The 9,696-nt window shown below is 35.9% G+C and overlaps 1 non-coding gene across 1 annotated transcript; it reads right to left on the bottom strand.

The window, feature by feature from the left end:
• Window positions 1-7,714: 7,714 nt before the first annotated feature.
• On the bottom strand, window positions 7,715-7,785 carry TRNAG-GCC. The gene has a single exon. It is a non-coding gene; the product is annotated as a tRNA-Gly (tRNA).
• Between the last annotated feature and the right edge of the window lie 1,911 nt (window positions 7,786-9,696).

Below are 9,696 nucleotides of genomic sequence, written 5' to 3'. Positions count from 1 at the left end.
TCCTTCTGTCGTGTATCCTCGATTAATGAAGCCTTATATGCTTGAATTTTAGGTTTCTAGTATTAAGCGAAAGGTTATACCTATACTTATGGGGTTAGGTCAACCCCAAATTACTAGTACTGATAGGCAACATTGGGAAAGAAGCACTACACTTGGGAATCAAGGACACGAAAACTTTGTATCTATCTATATCCATGGCTTATCGAGATTGGGACTAACAGAAATGGTTGGGACAATAAATATCCATCTCGTTCATATTTTGGATACCCATAGAACCATCGAAGATTATTGAGGTGACTAATTCCAGGAAATTAAGCAGCGTAGAGGACAAAGAAATTGTTGAAGTTCTTATTTTTTTTTATCAAGTACCTACATACTTAATGTTAAGAAATAATTTTTGACAGGAAGGTTGGCTAGAGATTTATTGTAAAAACACTAGCTCTGTTCAGTTGAGAATGAGAATACTGGAATATTTTTTGATTTGATGGATTTTTCTCATTACACATATAAGGGGGGAGCTGTATGAGATGAAAATCTCACGTACAGTTCTGGAGCGGAGATTCTTTGAACCGAATGACGACCGTAACGGATGTCAGCTCAATTTGAAGGAAATTATGCAGAAGCTTTACAGAATTATTATGAGGCTATGCGACTGGAAATTGATCCCTATGATTGAAGTTATATACTTTATAACATAGGCCTTATTCACACAAGTAACGGAGAACATACTAAAGCTTTGGAATATTATTTTCGGGCGCTCGAACGAAACCCATTTTTACCCCAAGCTTTTAATAATATGGCCGTGATCTGTCATTACGTGCGACTATCTCCACTATAGAAAGAAAAAAGAAAAGAACAAGCAAATCCACAAATTTTAATATAAGAAATATAGAAATATAAATAATTATAAATAAGAAAGGCTTTCTACATATATATATCGTTCAAAACAACGATTTTTATCAGCTGTAGCAAAGAAACTTCATAGAAGTAAAAATATGAAGAAATCGATATGTCTAGATACCCTCTTTTTCTATGGATAAAAGATCTAATTGATAAAGGAAGCATCGTAAGGATCAATTAACACGGTTTTCAATCGATATAATAAAAACTGCTTCCTTATCTCATGATAAATAAAGAAGTCAGGAATCCACTTATGTAATAAAAAGGATCCCCTGGTATTTTGAGCAGCGGTGTAGTATCAAATCCCAAAGATAGAAAGTATTTTCTCTTTACTTATAAGAACTTATAAGATAAGAAAGAAAAAACTTTTACCAAGATTCTATAGAAATGAATCTATCATATATTTTTGTATATGATATATAAAATCGAGATAGTTACCTTTCAGAAAATTAGAATTAGGGCGTTAATGCCAATGCTTTATTCCCTTTTCTGAAGGTAGGAGAAAAGATAAAACTAAAAAAAAAGATGAAATTCTTTGAAATTCTTTATTTATTAGAAAAAATGAAAGTTTGAAACTCATTAATCATTTCTTTTTTTCTTTTAGTTAACTTCAAGATAATAGAACAAAAAAAGAATTGACTACTGAGCCATATGAGTCAGGAAATTCTCAAGTACGGTTCTAAGGAAAGGAATTGACTCACCTATTTCGACCGAGGAGAACAGGCCATTCGGCAGGGAGACTCAGAAGTTGCGGAGTCTTGGTTTAATCAAGCCGCTGAATATTGGAAACAAGCTATAGCTCTCACCCTTGGTAATTATATTGCAGCACAGAATTGGTTGGAGATCACAGGGCGTTTTGAATAAGAACACTCTGTTTCTTTTTTTTCTTATATATTTATCTATCTATATCTTTATATAGATAGATAAATGTATATTGTTATAAATTCTTGTTTCTTGTCCCTATCAAATTCAAAAATCATTTCTATAGGAACGACCAATCACATAATTTAAATATATCCCTTCTAATTTTGTTCGATTTTGTCTAGTATTTCATAGAAATAAACGAGATGTGGATACAGTAGATAATTTTCTCCTTTTTTCTGTTATTTAAACTAATATTCAATCAAATTAAGAAAAGAGACCTTCAAAAAAAGAAATAAAATATAGGTATATTGCCTAATAATGAATGCTAATGCCTGCTCAATTTGAAATAGAGTACATACTTATACTTTATCTAAAAAAAAAAATAAAATCTAAGGAATAGAATTAGAATAAAATCTGAATACATTTGATTAGGCTGCACGAAAAATTATTGAACTTCCATTCAGAGTTCCCAAAAAGGTCTTAGAAGATTAAAATAGGTCCGTTGAGCGCCTCACTCTTATGTCATAATAGATTCGAACACTTACCCCGAATTGACTTCGAGATCATAATTGTTCTAGTGAAAAACTAAAGAAATGAAATTTACTAAGATATCCAATACATGAGAGATAGGAGAGAACAAAACTCAATAGAAACATCTCTAATAAGTTCACTAATTCTGTTTTATGTTGGCAGGTCTCTTTGTATGTGTTGTCTGGAAAGAGGAGGACTCAATGATTATTCGTTCACCGGAACCAGAAGTTAAAATTTTGGTAGATAGGGATCCTATAAAAACTTCTTTTGAGGAATGGGCAAAACCTGGTCATTTCTCAAGAACAATAGCTAAGGGACCAGATACTACTACTTGGATCTGGAACCTACATGCTGACGCTCATGATTTTGATAGCCATACTAATGATTTAGAGGAGATTTCCCGAAAAGTTTTTAGTGCGCATTTCGGCCAACTCTCTATCATCTTTCTTTGGCTGAGTGGCATGTATTTTCATGGTGCTCGTTTTTCCAATTATGAGGCATGGTTAAGTGATCCTACTCACATTAGGCCTAGTGCTCAGGTGGTTGGCCAATAGTGGGTCAAGAAATATTGAATGGTGATGTATGGGGGGGGGGTTCCGAGGAATACAAATAACCTCTGGTTTTTTTCAGATTTGGAGAGCATCTGGAATAACTAATGAATTACAACTCTATTGTACTGCAATTGGTGCATTGGTCTTTGCAGCCTTAATGCTTTTTGCTGGTTGGTTTCATTATCACAAAGCTGCTCCAAAATTGGCTTGGTTCCAAGATGTAGAATCTATGTTGAATCACCATTTGACAGGGCTCCTAGGGTTGGGGTCTCTTTCTTGGGCAGGACATCAAATACATGTATCTTTACCGATTAACCAATTTCTAAATGCTGCAGTAGATCCCAAAGAGATACCACTTCCTCATGAATTTATCCTAAATCGGGATCTTTTGGCTCAACTTTATCCGAGTTTTTCCGAGGGAGCAACCCCATTTTTTACCTTGAATTGGTCAAAATACGGAGAATTTCTTACTTTTCGTGGAGGATTAGATCCAGTAACTGGAGGTTTATGGCTGACCGATATTATACACCATCATTTAGCTATTGCAATTCTTTTCTTGATAGCGGGTCACATGTATAGGACCAACTGGGGTATTGGTCACAATATAAAAGACATTTTAGAGGCACATAAAGGTCCATTTACAGGCCAGGGTCATAAAGGTATATATGAGATTCTAACAACGTCATGGCATGCTCAATTATCTATTAATCTAGCTATGTTAGGCTCTTTGACCATTATTGTAGCTCACCATATGTATTCTATGCCTCCTTATCCATACCTAGCTACTGACTATGGTACACAACTGTCATTGTTTACACATCACATGTGGATTGGTGGATTTCTCATAGTCGGTGCTGCTGCGCATGCAGCGATTTTTATGGTAAGAGATTATGATCCGACTATTCGATACAACGATCTATTAGATCGTGTCCTTAGACATCGTGATTCAATCATATCACATCTTAACTGGGTATGTATCTTTTTAGGTTTTCATAGTTTTGGTTTGTATATTCATAATGATACCATGAGCGCATTAGGGCGCCCTCAAGATATGTTTTCAGATACTGCTATACAATTACAGTCGATCTTTGCTCAATGGACACAAAATACCCACGCTTTAGCACCTGGCACAACAGCCCCAGGTGCAGCAACAAGTACCAGTTTGACTTGGGGAGGTGAAAATTTAGTAGCAGTGGGCGGTAAAGTTGCTTTGTTACCTATTCCTTTAGGAACTGCGGATTTTTTGGTCCATCATATTCATGCATTTACAATTCATGTAACAGTATTGATACTCTTAAAGGGTGTTCTATTTGCTCGTAGTTCACGATTGATACCGGATAAAGCAAATCTAGGTTTTCGTTTCCCTTGTGATGGACCTGGAAGAGGGGGGACATGCCAAGTATCCGCTTGGGATCATGTCTTCTTAGGACTATTTTGGATGTACAATTCAATTTCCGTAGTTATATTCCATTTTAGTTGGAAAATGCAGTCAGATGTTTGGGGTAGTATAAGTGATCAAGGGATAGTAACTCATATCACAGGAGGAAATTTTGCGCAGAGTTCCATTACCATTAATGGGTGGCTTCGTGATTTCTTATGGGCGCAGGCATCCCAGGTAATTCAGTCTTATGGTTCTTCATTATCTGCATATGGTCTTTTTTTCTTGGGTGCACATTTTGTATGGGCTTTTAGTTTAATGTTTCTATTCAGCGGGCGTGGTTATTGGCAAGAACTTATTGAATCCATTGTTTGGGCTCATAATAAATTAAAAGTTGCTCCTGCTACTCAGCCCAGAGCCTTGAGCATTGTACAAGGACGTGCTGTAGGAGTAACACATTACCTTCTAGGTGGAATTGCCACAACATGGGCATTCTTCTTAGCAAGAATTATTGCAGTAGGATAATAGCTAGGAGGATTTGAAAATCATTATGGCATTAAGATTTCCAAGCTTTAGTCAAGGCTTAGCTCAAGACCCCACTACTCGTCGTATTTGGTTTGGTATTGCTACCGCACATGACTTCGAAAGTCATGATGATATTACTGAGGAACGCTTTTATCAAAATATTTTTGCTTCTCATTTCGGGCAATTAGCAATCATTTTTCTGTGGACTTCCGGGAATCTCTTTCATGTAGCTTGGCAAGGTAATTTTGAGACATGGGTACAAGATCCTTTACATGTAAGACCTATTGCTCATGCAATTTGGGATCCTCATTTTGGTCAACCAGCTGTAGAAGCTTTTACTCGAGGGGGTGCTCTAGGTCCTGTTAATATAGCCTATTCTGGTGTTTATCAGTGGTGGTATACAATCGGTTTACGTACTAATGGGGATCTTTATACTGGAGCTATTTTTCTATTAATACTTTCTATTATATCTTTAATAGCAGGTTGGTTACACCTACAACCAAAATGGAAACCGAGTGTTTCGTGGTTTAAAAATGCCGAATCCCGCCTCAATCATCATTTGTCAGGACTATTCGGAGTAAGTTCCTTGGCTTGGACAGGGCATTTAGTTCATGTTGCTATTCCGGGGTCCAGGGGGGAATCCGTTCGATGGAACAATTTATTAGATATCTTGCCGCACCCCAAGGGATTAGGTCCATTTTTTACAGGTCAGTGGAATCTTTATGCTCAAAACCCAGATTCCAATAATCATATATTTGGTACCCCTCAAGGAGCAGGAACTGCTATTCTAACACTTCTCGGAGGATTTCATCCGCAAACTCAAAGTTTATGGTTAACTGATATTGCACACCATCATTTGGCTATTGCGTTTATTTTTCTAGTTGCTGGCCATATGTATAGAACTAATTTCGGGATTGGTCACAGTATTAAAGATCTTTTAGAAGCACATACTCCTCCGGGGGGTAGATTGGGGCGTGGGCATAAGGGTCTTTATGATACAATCAATAATTCAATTCATTTTCAATTAGGTCTTGCTCTAGCCTCTTTAGGGGTTATTACTTCCTTGGTAGCACAACACATGTACTCTTTACCTGCTTATGCGTTTATAGCGCAAGACTTTACTACTCATCATCAATATATAGCAGGCTTCATTATGACAGGGGCTTTTGCTCATGGAGCTATCTTTTTTATTAGAGATTATAATCCAGAGCAGAATCAAGATAATGTCTTGGCAAGAATGTTAGACCATAAAGAAGCTATCATATCCCACTTAAGTTGGGCTAGCCTCTTTCTGGGGTTCCATACTCTGGGACTTTATGTCCATAACGATGTCATGCTTGCTTTTGGTACTCCGGAGAAACAAATTTTGATTGAACCTATATTTGCCCAATGGATACAATCTGCTCATGGTAAAACTTCCTATGGGTTCGATATACTTTTATCTTCAACGAACAGTCCGGCGTTCAATGCGGGACGAAGCATATGGTTGCCTGGTTGGTTAAATGCTGTAAATGAGAATAGTAATTCTCTATTCTTAACAATAGGGCCTGGAGACTTCTTGGTTCATCATGCTATTGCTCTTGGTTTACATACAACTACTTTGATTTTAGTAAAAGGTGCTTTGGATGCGCGTGGTTCTAAGTTAATGCCTGATAAAAAAGATTTTGGTTATAGTTTTCCTTGTGATGGCCCGGGACGAGGCGAAACTTGTGATATTTCCGCTTGGGACGCATTTTATTTGGCAGTTTTCTGGATGTTAAATACCATTGGATGGGTTACTTTTTATTGGCATTGGAAACACATTACACTATGGCAGGGTAATATTTCACAGTTTAATGAATCTTCTACCTATTTGATGGGATGGTTAAGAGATTATCTATGGTTGAACTCTTCACAACTTATCAATGGATATAACCCTTTTGGTATGAATAGTTTATCAGTCTGGGCATGGATGTTCTTGTTTGGACATCTTGTTTGGGCTACTGGATTTATGTTCTTAATTTCTTGGCGCGAATATTGGCAGGAATTGATTGAAACTTTGGCATGGGCTCATGAACGTACACCTTTGGCTAATTTGATTCGATGGAGAGATAAACCAGTGGCTCTTTCCATTGTGCAAGCAAGATTGGTTGGACTAGCCCACTTTTCCGTAGGTTATATATTTACTTATGCAGCCTTCTTAATTGCCTCTACATCGGGCAAATTCGGTTAATTGAATTCTTTATTATATATATCTGGCAAGAATCTCATTTCCTTCTATAGGGAAGAGAAGCCACTTATACATCTAGGATCCGACTTCTATCATTGATGCTAATAGCAAATTAACCATTATGGCAAGGAAAAGTGTTATTCAGAGGGAAAAGAAGAGACAAAAATTGGAACAGAAATATCATTTGATTCGCCGATCCTCAAAAAAAGAAATAAGCAAAGTTCCGTCGTTAAGTGAGAAATGGGAAATTCATGGAAAATTAGAATCACTACTGCGTAATAGTGCACCTATACGTCTTCATCGACGTTGTTTTTCGACCGGAAGACCGAGAGCTAATTATCGAGACTTTGGATTATCTGGACACATACTTCGGGAAATGGTTCATGCATGTTTCTTGCCGGGTGCAACAAGATCCAGTTGGTAAGGATTTCCAATTATCTTCATTTTTTTCATTTTATTATCAGCGATCATAGGAGGGTCCCTTTACCGTTATGTATAAATGGTTTATTCTATTTATATAGATATGGTAAAGGGACGCATTCCATCTTTGTTTTTGTTCATTAGTTATCAATTCTTTTCTTTATCGCGGAGTAGAGCAACTTGGTAGCTCGCAAGGCTCATAACCTTGAGGTTACGGGTTCAAATCCCGTCTCCGCAACTTTTTGAATTTGATAAAAAAACAAGGTTTCAAGAAGAAGGGCATTATACGCAGTAAATTCTATGGCATTTTTCATACTATGACTATTAAATACATAGGGCGGATAGCGGGAATCGAACCCGCGTCTTCTCCTTGGCAAAGAGAAATTTTACCATTCGACTATATCCGCGTTTTCATTGTACTTGATATGCGATTCTATTTATACAGAGATGGGCCTGATATTCTATTAGGGATAATGAAAAAGAAATTTAGATAATAGATATTGTCTCCCAAATAAAATATTTTCTATTACTATTCATTTTTATCAAGAATTCCCATTTCGATTATTACATTTCTATTATTATATATGGTTTTTTTCTATATATCTATATAATTGAATTGAAATTATCATTCTATCGAATATTTTGATTTACTTTTTTCTTAAAAAAGTAAGTTCCTATTAATAAAAAATTATATTTATCTATATAGAGATACAGATAGATATTCTACATTATTAAATACTAGACGACGTATAAATAGATTTATAGTATTTCATTTGAATATTCTATTCATATCATATTAATATGAATAGAATATTCAAATGAAATTCAAATTTTTATAGTTCATTTTTTCTATTTTATTTCTTTTAGTTTCACAATGTACCACCATATAAGTATAAGATATAAGATTTTTCCAATAGAAGAAGTTTACTCCCCCTTAGAATGTAATGTGTTATAGTTTTCTTTTTTTTTTTAGGAACTGATCTATTCCCTTTATGGCTGACAATCCGAAAGAATTCTGAGGGAGGGGTCATTTCATTTTTAATCTAGAATAAAAAGAACTTCAAGAAATGAGAAAATTAAGAATACCCACTAGAAACACTAATCCAATCCATAATGATGTACCGGAAAATAGAACATTTTTGTTATTTGACCAACCTTCAGGAGAAGCAAATACAACAGGTACACTAATCAATAAAATAAATGAAATAGCAATTAATGCAAAAACAGCTAATTGGAAAGCAATAGTCATGTTTCTAATCCTCCAATTTACCAACAAAAGAACTTTACCATTTGATCCCTCAACCCCTGGATGCCTTTCTTAATATTCATTGAAAAAAAAATTTGTAAATGGAAAAACGCAGAAGGGTTTTATCATGAATTCATTGATTTTGTTTATTATCAACCCTTTTGAGGCTTGGATCGAGGATAGTTTTTTTACTTCACAAAAAGGCATGCTGGATTTTGTACCTATATACATACCGATAGAAAACTAAACCAATAAATTCACATTGAATATCTTTCCTATGGGTCGATAAAAGGGTATCAATTCAAATACTCATGGTCTACTCAGTGGAATAAAGATAAAAAATATATATATTAGCTTTTGGTAGCCCCGGTCTTGAAAACCGGTATAGTTTGAAACAAAGAATTATCGAGGGTTCGAATCCTTCTCTCTCCTTTTTCTCGATGAATAGATTTGTTTATTTTCTTAGTTTCTATCGAATCTTTTTTTCGGACTGGGCTATATATCCTCAACATCCCGAAAAAAAGATTCGATAGAAACTAAGAAAATAGGAAAATAAATTCTTCTTTACGACTCGCTCTACTCAACCAAATATTTATAGTAAAAAAAAGGGACATCCCGTATTGCTAAATAGAGTAGGTGCACCGCAACTAGATAGCTTGGTGCCAAAATTTGTCAAATTTCAGACCTTGGCCAAACTGAACGAAATTTTGTGGGGAGGTTCTTGATATTGTTTAGATGTGAAGGTTGGATTGGCCTCCAAATTCCCCCAAATGAATACCATGAAAGTCTTGGTGCACGAAAGTTTTGAGTTCGGTGGGTTTTGCACTTGGCCAAGTTGGTCAGTGTACCACGGCATAGCTAATGGCTTGGTGGGGAGTTTTGTAAAAAATTTAAATTCGTGGTTTTTGAGATGTGATGGTTGGATTGGCCTCCAAATGTCCCCAAATGAATACCATGAAAGTCTTGGTGTACAAAAGTTTTGAGTTCGGTGGGTTTTGCACATGGCCATGGTTGTCGGTGCACCACGGCATAGGTAGATGGCTTGGTGGGGAGTTTTGTGAAAAAATGAAAT

The sequence above is a fragment of the Vigna unguiculata genome, unplaced genomic scaffold (assembly GCF_004118075.2).
Source record: "Vigna unguiculata cultivar IT97K-499-35 unplaced genomic scaffold, ASM411807v1 contig_648, whole genome shotgun sequence".
Lineage (NCBI taxonomy): Eukaryota > Viridiplantae > Streptophyta > Magnoliopsida > Fabales > Fabaceae > Vigna > Vigna unguiculata.
Note: the sequence above shows the minus strand (reverse complement) of the source record. Positions and strands in the feature narration are given on the sequence as shown.